Here is a 21,818-nt window from a genome sequence, read left to right as displayed (position 1 = left end):
CAAAGTGTCTTAAAATGACAGGGCTGTCAGCGCCTCTGATTGATTGTATTTGGCATTAGCAGGAAAACAAGTACATGCACTTGATTCATGTCATCACGTAAGCTTTGACATAAACTTAGACAAACTTCAAAGACTCTGATAAGATGTGTCAACCTGAGACTGATAGTTAAAGTTCCACCAGAATTCTCCATCAAGTGTAGTTGGCTAACTGTATCTTGAGTATAGGAAAAAAGATGTGGTGATGATTTAGAAACCTTAGATCTTGAGATATTTTCATGCCATCTGGACTGTATCTTATGATGGGATTGCTTCTGAATTCAAGGCAAATGTTCGGATTCAAAATGCTTGCAATGTAATTTAAAAAGTACCTGTCACCAAATAAACTGTTCTAAACTAACTCAGGCTATGTTCCCTAACTACTCCTAACACCCGACCAGCACTTAAAAAAAAGTTTCAGAGCTTTAAAAAGCTGTATATCTTATCTTTCTTCTTGATCACATAATGCAATCTCCCAGCAGGAGAAAGTGGACATTTCCCAGCAGGTATGACATCACTGAAGCCTGCTGGGGGACCACTTCTACCCTCAGATCATTGCAGTGCTGTGATGCATAGAAGACCTCAGAAGACCTTTGCATGTTTCAGTCTGTGTTGCTATCAGTGAGGCTCTCCTGCAGCTTTCAGTCTGTGTGGCTTTCTGTGAGAATCTGTGGAGCTTTCACTTTCTGTGCAGCTGTCAATCAAGCTCAGTGCAGAGAAACACTTCCTGAGTTTGGACTCCTACCAGGCCAGGATGAGACCAAACTCACTGTATCAATTGTGTCAGAGAACAGAACAGAGCCACCTAGTGGCCATTTTTTCTATTGTATTTTAAACATTTATGTTGATTATTTTAAAAACTAGTGAATGGGGAAGTATCTGCTAATTACACAAAGAACACTATATTAAAAGTTTTATTTGGTGACAGGTACTCTTTAATAAAGACCTCATATATATTGCTGTATCTTTGTTCTGTAAGGGGTACTACGGCAACCTATGAGTTTTATGTAGCAGCCTATGGGAGCCATATTGTATCAACAGGCCTCTAATTCTGAGTTTTTTTTATTTTTATGGATGAAGCAACCGCCAAACAAACTTTAGTATATGGAAGGCTGCACACCATTCATACACTTTGTATTAATATGGCTGTGGTACATTAATAGCATAGAGTGTTATGGCATGCTATATTGACAGCATAGCATGCCAAACATATATTTGGTGCCAGTGAATCAGAGGCAAAACATTATGGCATTTTTCATCAGATGCCATTTTAGTTTGAGTTTTTCTTCCCTGAAGCACTCCACTAAGGAGGAATATATCCGACATATAGGGTGACACTAAGTGCCTACAGCCTTTTTATGCTGAGCTATAGGGATTCAGTGCCTTATCACAGAGGACATTTTATGCTTAAGTGGGATCTGGTCATACCCAGCATCGCTGCACCCATATGCCAGCCCACTTCATGAATAGTTATAAGACCCCCTTCGCCCATGTAAATGCGAGGTAGGCCGGCATATATGAGCAGAGGGGAAGGAGGCAGCGATGCTGGGTATGCGGGTGTGAGGAGTATACTTGCTTATAGGCAAGATAGGAGGACGGGATGGTCGGGATAGGAGGTCGGGAGGGAAGGTCGAGATAGGAGGTTGAGTTAGGAGGTCAGGATAGGAGGACAGGATATGAGGACAGGATATGAGGACGGGATAGGAGGAGGAGATAGGAGGTGGAGATAGGAGGTCGGGATAGAAGGTCGAGATTGGAGGTGGAGATAGGAGGTCGGGATAGGAGGTCGAGATAGGACTACAGGATAGGAGGACGGGATAGGAGGTCGTGATAAGAGGTTAGGAGGTCGAGATAGGAGAACGGGATAGGAGGTCGGGATAGGAGGACGGGATGGGAGGTCAGGATAGGAGGTCGGGATAGAAGGTCAAGATAGGAGGTCAAGATAGGAGAACAGGATAGGAGGTCAGGATAGGAGGTCGGGATCAGAGGTCAGGATAGGAGGTCAAAATAGGAGGTCGAGATAAGAGAACGAGATAGGAGGTCGGGATAGGAGGTCGGGATAGGAAGTTGGGATAGGAGGTCGGGATAGGAGGTCGGGATAGGAGGTCGAGATAGGAGGTCGAGATAGGAGGTCGAGATAGGAGGTCGAGATAGGAGGTCGAGATAGGAGGATGGGATAGGAGGTCGGGATAGGAGGTCGGGATAGGGGGTCGTGGTATGAGGACAGGATATGAGGACGGGATATGGGGTTGGGATATGACAACAATATATGGGGATGGGATATGAAGTCAAAAGCTTCCTCCTTTGTTGATTTTCCTCCCCAACAAGGATTAGAAAGGAAAAACCGGGCAACACTGGGTACCCAGCTAGTCATCTATATAAAAATGTTGTTCTTGGACAACCACTTTAAAACCTAGCAATTTTTTTTTTTTTTTTGCAATTTCCTTGTCGTAGTTTGAGAGCCATTACATTTTTGTTCAACAGGACAAATTATATTTTTTTAATGCCACTATTTTGGGGTAGACACATTATAATCCATTTTAATTTGGGGGGGGGGGGTAAACAAAATTACAATTCCACCATTTTGTGGAATTTTTTGCTATAGTGTTTAATATTAACATGATAACTAACTCTTGGTTCTCTGGGTTAATTACGATATTAGGAAATTCACATGGGATTTTCTGGTGACAAGGTGAAGTTTTATTGCCACTTCTTACTTTTTCTTTCATTATTTTTTTAGGTGGACTGGATAAACTAAAACAGTATTTCTAGGTTGCAAAGGTCTTGAGACAGCTTTTTGCTTTTACCCATGATGAGGTGTGTCTTATGTGACACCTTGGCAATGAGACCTTTTTGTAGCAATCAGTTGGGGCTGAACTAGCTGATGTAATTTGCACAGACAAGAGGCTTGATTCATTTTTAATTAATGATAGGTTTCAGCTGTTCTCTTGGCTTTCCACACCTTTTTTCACTTCCCTTTCTTCAAGTGTTCAACACTTTTTCCCTTATTTTATATCTGAGCCTGTTTGTTTTGGTTTCCTTGTATGTATGGAATACTTGGTTTGTGTTACCAACATTTGGTGAAAATTTCATGTTAATAGCACTTTTGGAAATATATTAAGTAAAAAAAATGGTGATGTGTTCAATACTTATTTCACCCAGTCTATATTATATCTTCCATGTTTTCTGATTTAATGAATGCTAGAAGTGTTTAAATGTTATAATACTGTAATATCTAAAATGTAACATACTGTTATGCCCTAATATTAGGAGAATGCCGAATGTATGACCCTCTCCCTGGTCCTCATACAGTATTGGGTGCCAGCTACAAACAGTGAAGTGCTGCTTATTTATGGGTGACATTTTCTAGCAACCTCAAGTAGAACACTCAATGTATTTCTCAAAGTACATGACTCTGGTTGGTGTTCATACATTTACAAGACATTTTGCTCTTATCACCTTTTCATTGACACATTTGCTTGATTAAGTCACAATATATTTTGGAATCTGAATAGAGGACGATTAAGGCACGTATGTGAAAAACGTGCAGCGCTGCAAAGAAGTCTTATCCGTATATGGTAATCGTCAACTACAGGAGCTAACATGAGGCATTTGTGGCGTACAAGCATACTAAATAGGCCTTAAGTCAACCTCGACATAAGTCTGTCTTCACAGAAGCGCAATAAAGCATTCTAAACTCTTCTGTAGCAAAAGAAGGATTCATCCAAAACCAACTTGAAGGTTAAATAGTGCATCATTCCATTGATAATGATGCAGTTAAAGAGGGTATTCCAACTTTTGTAAAACTATTGGTCAGTGTTTGTAACATGTTGCAACTGATTACAAAAAAAGGTTTGCTCCTTATTGGTGATATGGGCAGAAACCTAATTTGGAGATCTTGCCCACGTGATCACCCTTGCACTGTTTACATTATTGAAACAAGAAAGAAACAGGAGTGCTTCCAGGTGTGACACCTTCAAAATTTCAGGTATAAAATCAGTAAGCCAAGGACTAACTCACCTAAAATGGTTGCGCAAGATACCGGCACAACACGTTTAAGCATATAATAATGTAAGGCTGCTGCTCCTTCCTTCACACGCTCCCAGGCGTATACAATAGACCACAATATCACACACCACTTCTCCAACGGAGGATCACAGGGCACTTCCAATGAGATAGTCCAAAAAGTGCTTTACAAATACTTTTAAAAGGTTTATTAAAAATACATACTATGCGTTACCAAACCGGACCGTTTTTTTCTTCAGGTACCTTCTTCAGGTGGAGAAGTGGTGTGTGATATTGTGGTCTACTCTTTACATTATGACATTGTCATATCTCGTCCATGTAACATGAGTTCTTTTACTGTTTCACCCATGTGTATCGTGATCAGTACTTTGCTTGTTCTTCCATTTGAAAAATCAGTCCTCTTAAATTTCCATGTATGAAGAGACTATGCACAGACAAGAAAGGGGGCAGTAAAATGCACTGTATGGAACATGCCCATCTTGGCAAGGAAGTTGGGCAAACATTCAACTTAAGAGATGTTGAGAAAGTGGTTCTAAATTGAAAATTACAACTTTAAAGAGGTTTTCCAGGGACATATTTTTCAAATGCCCCTGGGCGCTGCCAAAATGAGACAAAATCCATACTCCACAATCCTGCCACAATGCTACCCTGCTGCAGTTCCAACAGCACCCAGTCTCTGTTACTTCTGATGACCAGCTAGTCAGTGGCCATGGCAGGTCACAGCTGTGAGCAGGCCATCACTGCCAAGGTTAGCATGTCTTGGAGGGTGGGGGCTGGAGAGCTCGGCAGAGGGAGACATGCCCCATTCTGGAGATCATGGGGTCCCAGTGAACGTTTTATGTGTTATGTTTTATGGCTACGTTTTATGGGCTAAATAACCACTTTTATGTCTCTACTTTCAGAGATCTTTTATGCTTCTATTCAAAGGAAGAAAGGAGCAAATATGGCCCAGATACAGTTTTAAACCCACGTAGATCTAAACAAACTTACCCTTTGCATACTACTGTTGAGTGTTGAGACTTTTACATTGACCTTCATAAACCTAGTGACAAAGGGTTTGTCACTAGGATTGACCCCCCAAAGGGTCCCCTTCTTCCCTTGACTAGAAGGATAAAACACCTTTTGTCTATTACCTTTGGGCCTATGGATTTGGATTCTGTAAGATATCTGTTGAAAAAACTAAACGGAAATTGGTTGAGTACAATGAACTGCATCAGGCCTGGTGACAGGCATAGGCATCATTGATTAGTGCGCAGCTCCGGCCCTGAAACAAATTTCCCACCCGGATTGGTGCTCACTCATCCCCCATCAAGCCATACAACGTGCCCCCACACCTGCCGCCTGGCATGAAATGAGGGGGAAATATACAATGGGGGCAAAATAAGGGGGTAATATACAATGGGGGCAATATGAGTGGGATAATATACAATTCGGGCAATTTGAGGAGGATAATATACAATGGGAGCATTTTAAGGAGCATATGCACAATGGGGCAAAAAGAGAAGCATGATATACAATAGAGGGCAATGTGAGGGGCATAACATACTAGGGGAGCAATGTAAGGGGCATAATATACAATGGGGGGGGCAATGTGAGTTTCAAAATATTCTATGGGGGCAATGTGAGGGGCATATTATTCTATGGGGGCAATGTGAGGAGCATAATATACAATAGGGGTGATCTAGTAACATAGTAACATAGTTCATAAGGTTAAAAAAAGACCAAAGTCCATCAAGTTCAAACTATATGCCTAATGAGTCCCTACTGAGTTGATCCAGAGGAAGGCAAAAAACCCTCTTACTAGAGGTAAAAATTCATTCCCGACCCAGTCAGAATAAATCCCTGGATCAATGTTCTGTCCCTATAAATCAAAAATCCATAACCTGTAATGTTATTTATCTTATCTTTCATAGAGTTCACCATGACCACCTCCTCAGGCAGAGAGTTCCATAGTCTTACAGTAAAGAACCCCCGTCTGTGCTGGTGTAGAAACCTTCTTTCCTCTAAATGTAGAGGATGCCCCCTTGTTATAGATACAGTCCTGGGTATAAATAGATCATAGAGAGATCTCTGTACGGTCTCCTGATATATTTATACATAGTTATTTGGTGTCCCCTAAGCCTTCTTTTTTTCTAAACTAAATAACCCTAATTCTGATAATCTTTCTGGGTACTGCAGTCCTCCCATTCCCAATATTACCCTGATTGCCCGTCTTTGAATCCTCTCCAGCTCCACTATATCTTTCTTGTACACTGGTGCCCAGTACTGTACACAGTATTCTATGTGTGGTCTGACTAGTGATTTGTAAAGTGGTAGAATTATTTCCTTGTCGTGGGCATCTGTGCCCCTATTGATGCACTCCATGATTTTATTAGCCTTGGCAGCAGCTGCCCGACACTGGTCACTACACGTAAGTTTACTATTAACTAAGACCCCTAAGTCCTTTTCCACATCAGTTGTCCCAAGTGTTCTCCCATTTAATACATAATCCCAGGCCGGATTTTTCTTCCCCATGTGCATTACCTTACATTTATCAGTGTTGAACCTCATCTGCCACTTCCCAGCCCATCTGAGGAGCATAATATACAATGGGGGGCAATGTGAGGGTCAAAATATACTATGGGGTAATGTAAGGGGCATAATATTTTATGGGGGCAATATGAGGGGCAAAATATACTATGGGAGCTATGTGAGGGGCATACTATTCTATGGGGGCAATTTGTGGGGCATACTATACTATAGGGGTGATGTAAGGAGTATAATATTTTATGGGGACAATAGGATGGCCATAATATTCTATAGGGGCAATATGAGGGACATAATTTACTATGGGGGTAATGTTTCTGTCATAATACCCTTTGGGAGAAATGTTTGAGCCTGTTAATCTACAGGGGCAAAGTTTGGGTCTAATAATATACAGCTACATGGGTCTAATAGCATATGGGGCAGTGTAAAACATGTAGGGGGTTTCTTCATGATGACCCAGGACAGATGGAGAAGAAAGAAAAACGTGAACGACTCCGATCAGAGAAGACGCCCCCTGTGAGTATGTACCTGTAATCACTTATACGGTCTGCAGCCCCTGGGTACAGCTGGTATCTATTTCTGTACAGTCACTGTATGGGGATATTGGTATAAGTATAGTGGTTTTTATTCAATAACAATATAGTAGTAGTGGTAATGGTAGTGGTCATGGCGTGGTGGAATCATTTGTCCCTTGTGTTTTTGGTGATAATGCCCTGTGTATAGTGTTTTTAATTTCCTTACAGTACGATGCCATTATTTAATCACTGCAGGAGTAAGAGGTTGTCCTGGAGTGGAGGTATTATTTTTACCCGATACTACGATAAAATCCTGCAGCATGTGCAACAGGGGAGGTGGGGTGGCTGTGGGGGGGTCCATGATTTCAAAGTGTGTAAGGGGCAAAATTTCTCATGGCAGCCATGCCAGCTACTACTGTCAATGATGGTGCTCCTGGTATTTAGGAGCACATTGCCGCCACTGAATGCCTGAATGCTCCTATGAGGTCGTGGGGGGGGGGGGTACACACATACACACCAGTGTTTCCCAACCAGGGTGCCTCCAGCTGTGGCAAAACGATATTTGGGCAAGCTGGAAGTTTTAGTTTTGCAACAACTGGAGGCACCCTGGTTGGGAAATGCTGATATATATATACCATGTATGTTTGGAAGGTGGGGAGTTATTATTTATTCATTTATTTTTTAGTATTTTTTATTAAACAACATACATCTTACATAAAAAGAATAGATATTACCTTTCCAATTACCATCTTATTCAGACATAACATAAATAAAAAAAAAAAAAAAAATATATATATATATATATATATATATATATATGTATATATATATAGTGTGTATATATACCCTGGAGGTGAGGGAATGATAGATATATAGTACACAATATGGCGGTATTGCTCAGGTTTGGTATGGTGTTGTTATTCAGTTGTGGTTTTGGGGTATTGTTCTGTTCTGGTATGGCATTGTTCACAAACAAATAGGGGAACACAGCCTAAGGCAATGTTTACAAGGGTGTGCAAGGGGGCGCAAAATGAGATTTAGAGTGTAAGCACTGTCTGCAGTCAGATTAGCAGTATATACAGTATCATTGAATAAAGAATATGTCAATAAAGACCTATCCACATATTCCTTGTCCACCAGTGAACAGTCCATAATAAATCCAGCATCTCCTCCAAGCTCCACACTCAACTTCAAAGATTGACCTATGTTTACATTGTTCAAGAAGAACCCCTTTAATCATGATAAATTGTAGAAATGTCACATCTGCCGTCTGTAACATATGACGTCTTAGACCTTCTTTTTATCATACCTGGTAGTTTTAGACTTCCAAGCATTATGTAACTTTTTTTTACATTCGGCACTTAAAGGAAACTATTTTTTTTTTTTCGTGCGATTAAACTGAAGTGCGGTGCAGCGTGTTCTTCTCTGAAGTGCACATGGTGTCGAGGCATCTCCCTATCATAGGCGTACGCTGCAGATTATAATTTCCCTGCTTATGACTGGCCCAGCGAGAAATGAAGCAGACACACACATCTGCTTGAATTCTTCTCTCAAACCTTTTCTTCTCTATGTTCAAACAATACCGGCACAATGGAACAGATGCTGCTGCTTGTGTTCATCCTATGGGATCATTTAGCAGATGTGTTCTGTTTCAATAATCTTTGTATACAGATTGTTTAATACTATGTTTGAGGACAGAACTGCCTGTGGTAATTTGCAAGCATCAGGCAAATTGTCATAGTAATTATATCTGATCCTTTAAAGAGGACTCTTCACAAACTTTGTAGGCCAGTCATATTTCCTGTATGTTGACCATATTTAATGTATATTGATTATATTTTATTTTTATTGCAGATGCACATACTGTATTTTTCGCCCTATAAGACGCAACGGCATATAAGACGCACCCAATTTTAAAGGTGAAAATCTAGAAAAAAAAAGATTCTGAACCCAACAGTGATCTTCAACCTGCGGACCTCCAGATGTTGCAAAACTACAACTCCCAGCATGCCCGGACAGCCGTTGGCTGTCCGGGCATGCTGGGAGTTGTAGTTTTGCAACATCTGGAGGTCCGCAGGTTGAAGACCACTGTTAAAGAAGGTAATACTCACGTGTCCCCGCCGCTCCGGACCCGTCACCCCTCGTCACCGCTGCCCTGGATGTCGCTCCATCGCTGTCCCCGTGTTCCCATGTTGTCCCCGACGCTCCAGACATATTCTTCCCCGGGATCCACGCTCTCCGTCGCCGTTATCAAGTTGCCGTCGTCACGTCACGGCGTGCGCGGGACGACGGTCAGCTTTGATCGCCGCGTCTGAAGGGTTAATACGGGGCATCACCGCGATCGGTGATGTCCTGTATTAGCCGCGGGTCCCGGCCGTTGATGGCCGCCGGGACCGACCCGATAGGTGTGTATTCGCCATATAAGATGCACCAACTCCCCCCCCAGTTCTTACAGTTATCTTGAAGCTCCCTGGGTATATAAATAGTTGTAGATAGCGCACGTGTCCACATAAAACCTGTGCTCTCTCCTAAAAAAAAAAATACAATGTACCATATTTTTTGCCGTATAAGACGCACTTTTTCTGGGGAAGAAAAAGTGCGTCTTGTACAGCAAAAAATATGGTACATTGTATTTTTTTTGGAGGAGATAGCACAGGTTTTATGTGGACACGTGGGCTATCTACAACTATTTATATACCCAGGGAGCTTCAAGATAACTGTAAGAAGGAATGGAAAATGTACCCTATTGCCTTGCATACCTAATTCCGACCCACCTAAAGTGTAATTATTTTTCTGTCTACAGAGCTGTGTGGGGACTATTTCTTGCATGTTGAATGGTAATTTTTATGGCTACCATTTCAGAGTAGACAGAACTTTTAGATCACCTTTATTTCATGTTTTCTATGGTGTGAGGTCACAAAGTATTTTTTCTGTTATGTACGTCAGTCACCAAGGATGAGTAACACTATATATTAACAATCTTCATAGAGAAGCAGCATTTGGCAAAACCCTGAGATAATAGCATTATTCTAAGGGTTAGGCAGCACTATGCTAAGGGTTAAACAGCAAGATGTGCTCGCCTTTAGCAAAGAGTCCAGGGTACTCAGCAAATATACCAGATTCAGATGAAGAGAAAAGCAGCACTCACCGGATCAGAAGCAATGACGTTGGTTGATTCAATGTTCAGTATAAAACACTTGGACCCTAGGGAGCTCGGCATGGTGACAGCTGTTTTGTGTACTAGGTACTCTTCCTTAGACCACCTGAGAAAGTGTACCTAGTCTAAGGAAATATACCTCCAACATGAAACAGCTGTCACTATGCCTGGCTCACCATCGTTCGGTTTCCCTGCTTTTAATCATGCATTAATCAGCTAAGGTTGTGAGTTGTAGTTTCACGTGGTAAAAATATTCTACAGCCCTCATGAATCTGTCTAGTCAACTGGTATATTTGATTCTTAGAGTAGAAATATTTTTCTTGGCGTACACCATGGGAATTTGTCACATCAAGTATCAAGCCTGTTTGAATCCCACACACCCCGGTATTAAAGTATATTGCAGTCTCATTTATCTCTGTTGGAGTCCACACAAATACTGTATGACTGACATGGAAAGTCTACTACTGTGTATTGTTTGTTTACTCTTCTGTCATTTTGTACTTTAATCCGAAAAAAACATTGTGTCCTGCTTCCTCCTTACCAGGTGGAGCATGTAGCAATTTGCCATGCAATTTCATTTATTTTAGAAAATACCCTCATTGTGGATATACTTGAATGATTCATGATACCAGAATGTATTTGCAAAGAAACACATGCAACATGCATGCTCACTAAAAGCTACTCACATTTCTGTCTAGACAAAAAGTTGGCAATCCTGCTCTCCTTAGTCCAGACATTTAAGGGCCTGCGGTCTACATAAGACAGGAGACAGCATTTCTAAGCAGATTTCCAATTTACACCTCTAAAAAAATGCACAAATGGGATAAGAAAGATACATATGATAGAAGATTGTGGATTGTTATGGAACTTGTACACGGCATAAAACATCATCATTTATTTATATTTAAATTGAAGTTATTAGTATCAATCTTTTAGGACCTCGAGTAATATTTTATGCATGAACTCTCTACTGAGGAAAACAAAATCTAGGTATAGGTACATACATTGTGAGGTTGTAAGAAGGCAGGAAAAATCTAACATTTTCTACTACACAATACATGAGTCAAAAAGTACAGACGAAAAAATCAAGAAGGGGAAAAAAACAGAGAAGCAATGAAGTCCAGTAGTAAATGTGATCCAGTGTCCAGTACTATAGGCATGTGCTTACAATCCTCATTTTTAGATATGTGTTAAAAGCATTAGTACATCCAAACAAGGTGCAAAACCATCAAATATAGTAGCTGACCTATGCTATGATTAAAGGGGTAAATCAACTGGTGCCAGAAAGTTAAACAGATTTGTAAATTACTTCTATTAAAAAATCTTAATCCTTCCAGTACTTATTAGCTGCTGAATACCACAGAGGAAATTCTTTTTTCTTTTTGGAACACAGAGCTCTCTGCTGACATCATGACCACCGTGCTCTCTGCTGACATCTCTGTCCATTTTAGGAACTGTCCAGAGCAGCATATGTTTGCTATGGGGAATTTTCTCCTACTCTTGACAGTTCCTAAAATGGACAGAGATGTCAGCAGAGAGCACTGTGCTCGTCATTCAACAGATAGCTCTGAGTTCCAAAAAGAAAATAATTTCCTCTGTAGTATTCAGCAGCTAATAAGTACTGGAAGGATTAAGATTTTTTAATAGAAGTAATTTACAAATCTGTTTAACTTTTCTGGCACAAGTTGATTTACCCCTTTAATCATAGCATAGGTCAGCTACTGTATTTGATGGTTTTGCACCTTGTTTGGATGTACTAAAGCTTTTAACACATATCTAAAAATGAGGATTGTAAGCACATGTCCAAAATGAATCAGTAATTTGATGTTTTTGCACATTGTTTACATGTACTAGTTTTTAATGCATGTCTAAGAAATAAAGATTTAAGCAAATACTCATGTTGGCAATTTGAGCTATTATTCACATACTTTCCGAAGGAAGTGTAAGCTTGATGCAGTAAGATGACCGCCTGTACTGTTCACTTTTAAAGAACCTGTCATTTTGGGGAACTTTTCAGGATAAGCTGCCCTGTGTATGTACATGAAAAGTAGCACTATTTCTGGCCACTGTATCATTTGTATATGACATTTTTGTAGCAGAGCTCTGCTCTGCAGGCTTCATCTCTGATATTTAACCTTTGTTATAATTGCTTGTACTGTTGATCTATGAAAAGTTTGTTGAAACAACAGAGCATGATTCAGTCCAGTAAAGTCAAAAAAATGAGAGCACCTCTCTAATACACAGTTCTTTTAAGAACTTCAAAAATGACTTTTTGTTCCGGTGTGGGCATGCTAGGAGCTTAAAGGGGTACTCCACCCCAGGGCATATTATCCCCTATCCAAAGGGTAGGGAATAACATGTCTGATCGCGGAGGTTGGGCCTCTGGTGACCCCCGCGATCTTTGCTGCAGCACCCCAGTCATCTTGTTCACTGAGTAAACTCTGCTCTGCGCCGGATGCGTCTATGGGAAGAGGTTTGATGGCTGTGTATTAACCATCACGCCCCCTCCCATAGACATGAATGGAGGGGGAGTGGCGTGACATCACGAACAAGGAAGCCCACGGCTTCTGTGTTCATGAACGGTGCAGCAACAACTCGGAGATCGGGGGGGTCCAGCTGCTGGGATCCCCCACGATCAGACATGTTATTCCCTATTTGTGATTAACTCTCACTGCTAATCCTTAATCCCTGGACCGCAAGGCCCTGGCAGCTGAGGTAGTAAAGCAGATCACCCTCATACATACTAAATACTCTGGAGCACAACACTCGCTCCACAGTACTGTAAATACCAATGGAGGTGAGCACTCACGCTGCAAAGTTGGATGAAGGGAAACACTGTATTAGCCTGCAGGATGAGAATAGTAGCCCTGCCTCTGCATAGCTGAAACAGAACACCCGCCTCTGCAGAGCTGAAACTGATCGGGATTGCGTAAATGGAAAACTGGAAGACTCAGAGAACCACTCAAGTAGCAAATTTGTCAATTGTAGAGATAATCTGTGCTGCATTGTAAGTTACAGCATTTCTGTGAGAGGGACTTGTTATAGAGACTGGGCTCCAACATCCCTGTTGTGTGGAAAGAGTGCATCGCCTGGACCCAACTCCAGACTCTCAATAAACTGATGGCATACCCCCCCCCAGCCCGACACAGAGACAAATAATTGTTATTTAGTTGGATTATAATGACAATGGGGTTCTCATTGGTTAAAGCACTATTTTCATTGGGGGGGGGGGAGGGTTTCTGCAGCATAACTTATTGCTTGATTTTACAGGGTTCTTTTCTTTAAGGGGTACTCAACTGGAAAAAAAATATATCATATCAACTGGCTCCAGAAAGTTAAATATATTTGTAAATTATCTCTATTAAAAAAATCTTAATCCTTCCAGTACTTACCAGTGGCTGTATACTAGAGAGGAAATTCTTTCCTTTTTGAATTTATTATCTGTCTGACCATAGTGCTCTCTGCTGACACATCTGTCCATGTCAGGAACTGTTCAGAGCAGGATAGGTTTGCCATGGGAATTTTCTCCTGCTCTGGACAGTTCCTGACATGGACAGAGACAGGGGTCAAGTCCTGGAAAAAAAAGTGCAGGAGGTCAGGGCTGGCAGCACTGTAGCAAGGTCAGGTCACATAGCAAGAGGTCAGAAGGCAGGCAGCACAGGAGCAAGGTCGGGAAATGTAGCAAAGGTCAGATATACGGCAAGGCAAGACACAAATGAACACTTTCCCTAAGGCAATGATGGCACAAAGATCCGGCTAGGCAATAGAGGAAGTGCTGGCACTTATAACTTCACTAATTAGCAAAACCACTTAAGGGCGTACTGGCCCTTAAAATTTCTGAGAGCCGGCACGCAGGTAGCTGCCACGCATGAGCCAGCATACAGGGGAGGCTGGGTGAGTTACAGGCCAGCGGATGCCTGCGACTGCATCCCGAGGGGGATGGAAAAGGGGTGTGCTCGCGGCCAGCATGTCTGGCAGGAGCACAACCCCTAACAGTACCCCCCCTCCAGGTCTCCCCCTCTTTTTAGGCCGCAAAAACCTGAGAACCAGACCCCGATCTAAAATGTTCTCTTCCGGTTCCCAGGATCTTTCCTCAGGCCCAAAACCTTTCCAGTCCACCAAGAAAAAGTCTCTTCCCTTAACGGTCTTGATGGCCAGGATTTCCTTCACTTCAAAAATGTCAGAATCACAGGTTACAGAAGTAGAAACAACATTTTTCAGGAGAACCAGTTGAGGACCAACAGCTTAAGAATGGAGACATGCGAAGGGAAGGAGGCAGATGGAGTTTGTAAGAAACCAGGTTAATTGGGCGCAAGACTTTGAAATGGCTTGGAAGTCCCGAACCAGAACATCACGCAGGAATGAACAAAGTCAGCAACATCATTCTCCAGTTTCAGCCATCAGTAATGATGGGAGATGAGCAAAATAGATTTTCAAATTCCTGGGTGCCCAGCTAGAAGAGAGGAGTGTCCCCAGTTCAACATCTTAGCTCTAAGGCGAGTTGGTACAAAAGTCTTTCCTGGGGGAACTTGCTGAAAATTGATCGGAGCTGCCAAAATCAGTCGATCAGGAGACACAATATGACAAGGTGTAGAATCCTGGCCCACCTCATGTGCATCGGCTCTGACGTTCTTGTGCACCGGACGAAAATGAATGAAGAAAATAAACCAGGGGGAAAAAAGACCATCTGGCCTGCCGGAGGTTCAGACATTGTGCGGACTGTAAACAGAGAAGATTTTTATGGTCCGTATAGATATCCAACACAAGGAAGAAGGGCTTGTCAGGGTCAGGTCTCGTCAGGACGGGTGCGGTGGCAAAAGCTGACTTCAACCGAGAGAATGCTTCTTCCGCTGCAGATGGCCAGGACTTGGGATTAGCACCCTTCTTGGTAAGTGCCACTATCGGAGCTACCAGGGTAGAGAAGTGAGGAACGAACTGCTGATAGTAGTTGGCAAAGCCAAGGAAGCATTGAATAGACCATAGGCCCGAAGGTCGAGTCCAGTTTAGGACCAAAGACAGTTTGTCAGGGTTCATCCGGAGACCTTGGTTGGAGACAATATAGCCGAAGAACGGCAGACTGGTCTTCTCGAAAAGGAATTTCTCAAGCTTGGCATAGAGGCTGTTGCTCCTAAGGCATCGCAGGACCTGTTGCACATCAGTGCGATGAACCTCTAAGTTGGGTGAGAAGATCAAGATGTCGTCCAAGTACACCACAAAGTAAGTGTAAAGGAGGTCACGAAAGATATCATTAACAAACTCCTTAAAAACAGCCAGGGCATTACAGAGGCCAAAAGGCATCACAAGGTACTCGTAATGCCCATCACGAGTATTAAAAGCAGTCTTCTAATAAGGTTATACGCCTCACAAGTACAACTTGGTGAAAATGTTGGCTACCCGTAGGTGATCAAACAGTTCAGCGATCAGTGGAAGGGGATGCCCATTCTTGATGGTGATCTTATTAAGTCCCCGGTAATCAATACAGGGACGGAGTGAACCGTCCTTTTTCTTTACAAAGGAAAAAACAGCTCCGGCAGGAGAGGTAGACTTTCGAATGAAGCCCTTGAGAAGATTCTCACTGATGTAGTCTGACATGGCATTGGGACCAAGAGATGCCCCAGAAGTTGCCGTCGCCGAAGGAGCGGGTTATCACTGTTGTTGATGATGTTGCTGCTGCTGCTGTACGGTGAGGAGCTGCTGCATCATGGTGGACAGCTAATTCAGCTGCTGAGCCAGCTGTTGTGACTGTTGAGCCAAAATTGAGGAGAGATCCTCGACACTTGGCAGCGGCACCTTGGCGGGATCCAAGGCCGGATGTTACTGTTACGGCTGAGGTGAAGTAGATCTGCTGTACCTGTGTGGATGATGACGTGGACCGTACCAGGAAGCGGAGTCTAAGATGCTGCTGGTTTTTACCAGAGCCAGCCGCAAAGCGGGATGGACTTGCTGTGGCAGGCGGCACCCAGGTCGCTATCCCTGATACAAATAGTCCACACAGGCTGCCGAGGTGGCACAGGAAGGATGAGACAACTCGTAGTCAGGACAGAAAGGGCGGGGCTTGCGGCACTGTAGCAAGGTCAGGTCACGTAGCAGAAGGCAGGCGGCACAGGAGCAAGGTCGGGAAACGTAGCAAAGGTCAGATACACGGTACAAGGCAAGACACAAATGAATGCTTCCTTTAAGGAAGCATGGCACAAAGATCCAGTAAGGCAATAGAGGAAGTGCTGGCACTTATAACTTCACTAATTAGCAAAATCAATTAAGGGCTTACTGGCCCTTTAAATTTCTGAAAGCCGGCATGTGTGCGCCCTAGGAAGTGGCCACGCTCGTGCCAGCATACAGGGGAAGCAGGAACGAGGCAGGGAGAGTTACGGGACGGCGGACGCCTGCAACCGCATCCCGTGGTGCAGACAGCGGTGGTGCCGGCATCGGGGGATGGAACAGGGGTGCGCTCGAGACCAGCATGTCTGGCCGCAGCACAACCCCTAACAGGTTGCAATTGGCAACTCAGCAACTTTTCCTCTGGACAGGTTTTGATAAATCTTCTCCAATGATATTAAAGACCTGAGTGACGTCTTCTCTGTTGTCCATCCTTTTCTTCATCTTTTTCCAGCTACGTCTTCCTCTGCAGAGTCTGACGCCTGAACATCATTGGTTCTTCACTATGCTACCAGATCCTTTATATAAAGACAATAATCATTATAACCTTGCCAGATACTGTGCCCCTGAATACAACCATGCCACACACTGTGCCCTCTGAATATAATACTGCCACACACTGTACCCCCTGAATATAATCCTGCCACATACTGTACCCCCTGAATATAACCACTTAAGGACTCAGCCCATTTTCACCTTAAGGACGCAGCCAATTTTATTTTAGCGTTTTAGTTTTTTCCTCCTCGCCTTCTAAAATTCAGAACTCTTTTATATTTCCATTCCCGGACCAATATGAGGGCTTGTTTTTTGCGTGACCAGTTGTACTTTGAACTTAAAATGTATGATAAACCCAACAAATTATTTTTTGTGTAAGGAAATTTAAACGAAAATCATAATTTTGCGGATTTGGGGGGCATCGTTTTCGCGCTGTACACTTTATGGTAAAAAATATATGTTTTCCTAATTCTCTGGGTCAGTACGATTAAAATGATACCCATGGTTATATACTTTTCTATTAATGTACTGCTTTTAAAAAATCTCAAACAGTTTTTTTTACAAAATCAGTATGTTTAAAATTGCCCTATTTTGACCACCTCTAACTTTCTTATTTTATCGTATTCAGGGATTTGTGAGGGCTAATTTTTTTGTGCCATGATTTGTCGTTTGTTTTGGTACCAGATATGCGTATATGTGACTTTTTCTTTATTAAGAAATTTTTGCAGTTTGCTGTGACAAAAAAGCAGAAATTTTTGCCTTTAAAAAAAAATACTTTTAGGCTGTTCGCCGTAGGGGATCATTAACATTATATTTTTATAGTTCGGACATTTATGCACGCAACAATACCAAATATGTTTATTATTTATCATTTTTTACGCTTTCATGCATTTATATAGGGAAAAAGGGTGATTAAAAACTTTTATGAGGAAGGGGATTTTTCACATTTTTTAAAGTTTTTTTTATTAGTTATTTTACACTTTTTTAGTCTCCATAAGGGACTATTTATAGTAATCATAAGATTGCTAATTCTGTTCAGTGCAATGCTTAGGGTGTTGTGCAAAAATACGTATTTTTAAGCGTACTGTAGGGCATTTTTCTGCCCTCCCCTCATGCATGCCACATAACTCCATCTAAGTAGTGTACTATTATGTACCTGTTAATCTGTCAAGGGCCTAAATACTGTGAAAGGAAAGCTAAAAGTACACACCTGCTGCTGTTCTAGGCAAATACTGTTTTAAGCATAGTGAAGTGTATTGTACTCCTCTCATATACGCACTAAGTATGTCAAGCAGAGAAGTGCCAGGACATGCACAGAGGAGTGGCAGAGGCCTAAATTCATCAGGCGCAGAAGTTGCAACAAGAGGCCTGAGCTTCCGGTATCAGCTAGCGGTCGTGTCTCGACCAGCAACCCATCTCCCGTCATCGATTGGTTAACACGGTCATCCACTTCATCACAAGTGACATCCCCTATTAACAGTCGGTGGGTTCCTCAGACACAACCCTCAGTTGGCATGGCCTGGGAGCAGTCCCTGTCCTCCCATTGCCTCTGTCCTATGCTGTTCCCTCCCCAAAAGAAGTATCTTATGCTGTGGGTTCAGCTCCACTATTCAGTGAGGACGATCTAATAGAGGACAGTCAGCAGCTACTGCCCAGCCAAGAAGTGGAGGAAACATCCATTACTTACTCCGCTAGGCAGGCAAGTAGTGATGAGGAGAGTGACGTGGGAGGGGGTGTTGCCAGCATTCAGGGTCCTGAAGCAGACACTGTTGAGGAACCTGAGGAGGACATCAGTGACGTGCAGACACTTGTTGATGATGATGAAGCCGATCAGGAGAAGAGGGTTGCATGTTGCCTGTGAGGCAGCAGCTGAACCAGCAAGGCGGTAGCATGGTTGGTAGTCAGCATGGTGGCAGAAGTGGAAATTCTGGCGCCAAATGTGCCGGGGGGCGGTAATCTGCTTCGCAGCAGCCTACCTTCCCGGGAGGTAGTGGAACAGGGGTTCCTGTAAACGGCGGCAGTAGCATCAATTAGTGTGGACTGTTGGCGGGAAAATCAGTTACTTGGCAGTGTGGCAGTTTTTCATCAAGCAACCGGAGGAGGTTAACATATCCACATGCAAGATATGTTGGCAGAAGGTGAAGCGTGGCCAGGGTCCCAATGTTGGCACCACGGCCCTGCATCAACATATGCTGCGCCATCATAAAGCAGCCTTGGAGAACTGTGGCTCCGATGTAGTGGTCCAGCCTGCTGCATCATCCAGTGGCATGCCGCTCCCTCTTTCAGCCAGCCAAGGATCCACCCCCTCAGCTGAAGGGAGCTGTGTGTCACTCCAGATGCTCCTGCTCCTCCTACTTTTAGCCAGTCAATCTACAGATATGCGCCCACTCATCCAATGGTGCAGAAGCTGAATGTGCTCCTGTCTAAGTTGCTGGTGCTGCAGTCTCTCCCTTTTCAAGTGGTGGACTCTGCACCTTTCAGAGAACCGATGGCTTGTGCCGAGCCGAGGTGGAGAGTGCCAAGCCGTCATTTCTTTGCAAAGAAAACAGTACCAGCCCTGCACAATTTTGTGGAACAGAGGATGGTCCAGTCCTTGAGCCTGTCGGTGTGTACCAAAGTGCATGGCAGTGCCGACGTCTGGAGCTGTAACTATGGTCAGGGACAATACATGTCCTTTACGGCTCACTGGGTGAATGTGGTTCAATCAGGTGTTCAATCTGGTTGTCAAGCGGTTCCTGAAGTGTTCCCCCATTTGCAAGACATCCTAACAATGGGAAGGAAACTTTGCATGCACTTCAGCCACTCGTAAACCGCAAAGCACACCCTCCTTGAGCTGCAGCATCAGAGTGGTATCCCTCAACATAGTCTGATTTGCGACGTTGCCACATGCCAGCAGGACCTGAACCAGCAGGTGGTGGCATGCCTTGACATGCTCATGCCAACACACCTTGAAGAACCGCTGAATAGTGTTACTCGCGAATATTTGCAATGCGAATTTTATTTGCGAATATCGCATATTCGCGAATATTCGCAAATATTGCACTATATATTCATAATTACGAATATAAATTTTTTTTTTTTTTTTTTTTTTGTAATTTTCTTTTTCACAGTAAACATCACAGTGATCATCCCTCTCTGAAGGCTCTAATATTACTGTGTGAGACTGGCGTGCGAATTTTCGCATATGCAAAAATTAGCATATGCAAATTTCCGCATTTGCGAATTTTCGCTTATGCTAATTTTCGCGTGTGCGAAAATAAACCGCAAATATTACGAATCAGGCATGGATCAGCCAGGATTTCCACCCACCAATACTTTTTTCTCCCACCTTCATCACTGGTACTGGTATTGCCAGCAACTGCATCACTCTATCACCAGGTCACTTTCAGGACTTCTGATGCTGCTGCTGCCACCACCAGGCTGTCTCATTCAGCAACTACATTGTCTCCTCATGCTTCTGCGAATGCCAGTCTATACCATGCAGCCACTATATGGTCTCCTCATGCTTCACCACCTCCAGCCTGTGCCATTCAGACACTATATGGTCTCCTCATGCTTCAGCCAACTCCAGGCTGTGCCATTCAGCCACTATATGGTCTCCTCATGCTTCAGCCAACTCCAGGCTGGGCCATTCAGACACTATATGGTCTCCTCATGCTTCACCAACTCCAGGCTGTGCCTTCAGCCACTACATTGTCTCCTCATGCTCCAAAACCTCTAGGCTGTGCCACTCAGCCACTATATGGTGTCCTCATGCTTCACCACTTCCAGGCTGTGCCATTCAGTCACTATACGGTCTCCTCATGCTTCAGCCAACTTCAGGCTGTTCCATTCAGCCACTATATGGTCTCCTCATGTTTCAGCCACCTCCAGGCTGTGCCATTCATCCACTATATGGTCTCCTCATGCTTCACCACCTCAAGGCTGTGCCATTCAGCCACCATATGGTCTCATCATGCTTCAACCACCTCCAGGCTGTGCCATTCAGCCACTATATGGTCTCCTCATGCTTCAGCCACCTCCAGGCTGTGCCATTCAGCCACTATATCGTATCTTCATGCTTCAGCCAACTCCAGGCTGCGCAATTCAGCCACTATATGGTCTCCTCATGCTTCAGCCACCTCCAGGCTGTGCCATTCAGCCACTATAGGGTCTCCGCATGCTACAGCCACCTCCAGGCTATTCCATTCAGCCACTATATATATCCTCATACTTCAGCCAACTCCATGCTGTGCCATTCAGCCACTATATGGTCTCCTCATGCTTCAGCCACCAACAGGCTGTGCCATTCAGTCACTATATGCTCTCCTCATGCTGACACAAGCTCCAGGCTGTGCCAGCCACTATATGGTCTCCTCATGCTTCAGCCAACTCCAGGCCGTGCCATTCAGCCACTATATGGTCTCCTCATGCTTCACCACCTCCAGGCTGTGCCATTCAGCCACTATATGGTCTCCTCATGCTTCAGCCAACTCTAAGCTGTGCCATTCAGCCACTATATGGTCTCCTCATGCTTCACCGCCTCCAGGCTGTGCCATTCAGCCACTATATGGTCTCCTCATGCTGCCACAAACTCCAAACTATGCCATTCAGCCACTTTATGTTCTACTCATGCTGCCACCAACTCTAGCCTGTGCCTTTCAGCCACTATATAGTCTCCTCATACTGATGCCACCTCCAGGCTTTGTTGTTGTGCCGCCATGTGACTCCTTGTAAGATTTCTTCCTTTGTAACCACACGCCAGGGCCCGGGACAATAAAACTTGGGAGTGTAATCTTAAATTTCAATTTTAAAATTTTAAATTTCAGTTTCAAAATCTTAAATTCCTATTTAAAAAAAAAATCAATGTAACCTTTTCAAGACTGAGGCCCTATGGCCGTCGACATCATATAGCAGCTGTGGAATTA

The sequence above is a fragment of the Hyla sarda genome, chromosome 5, assembly GCF_029499605.1.
Source record: "Hyla sarda isolate aHylSar1 chromosome 5, aHylSar1.hap1, whole genome shotgun sequence".
NCBI lineage: Eukaryota > Metazoa > Chordata > Amphibia > Anura > Hylidae > Hyla > Hyla sarda.
This window is presented reverse-complemented; position numbering follows the sequence as displayed.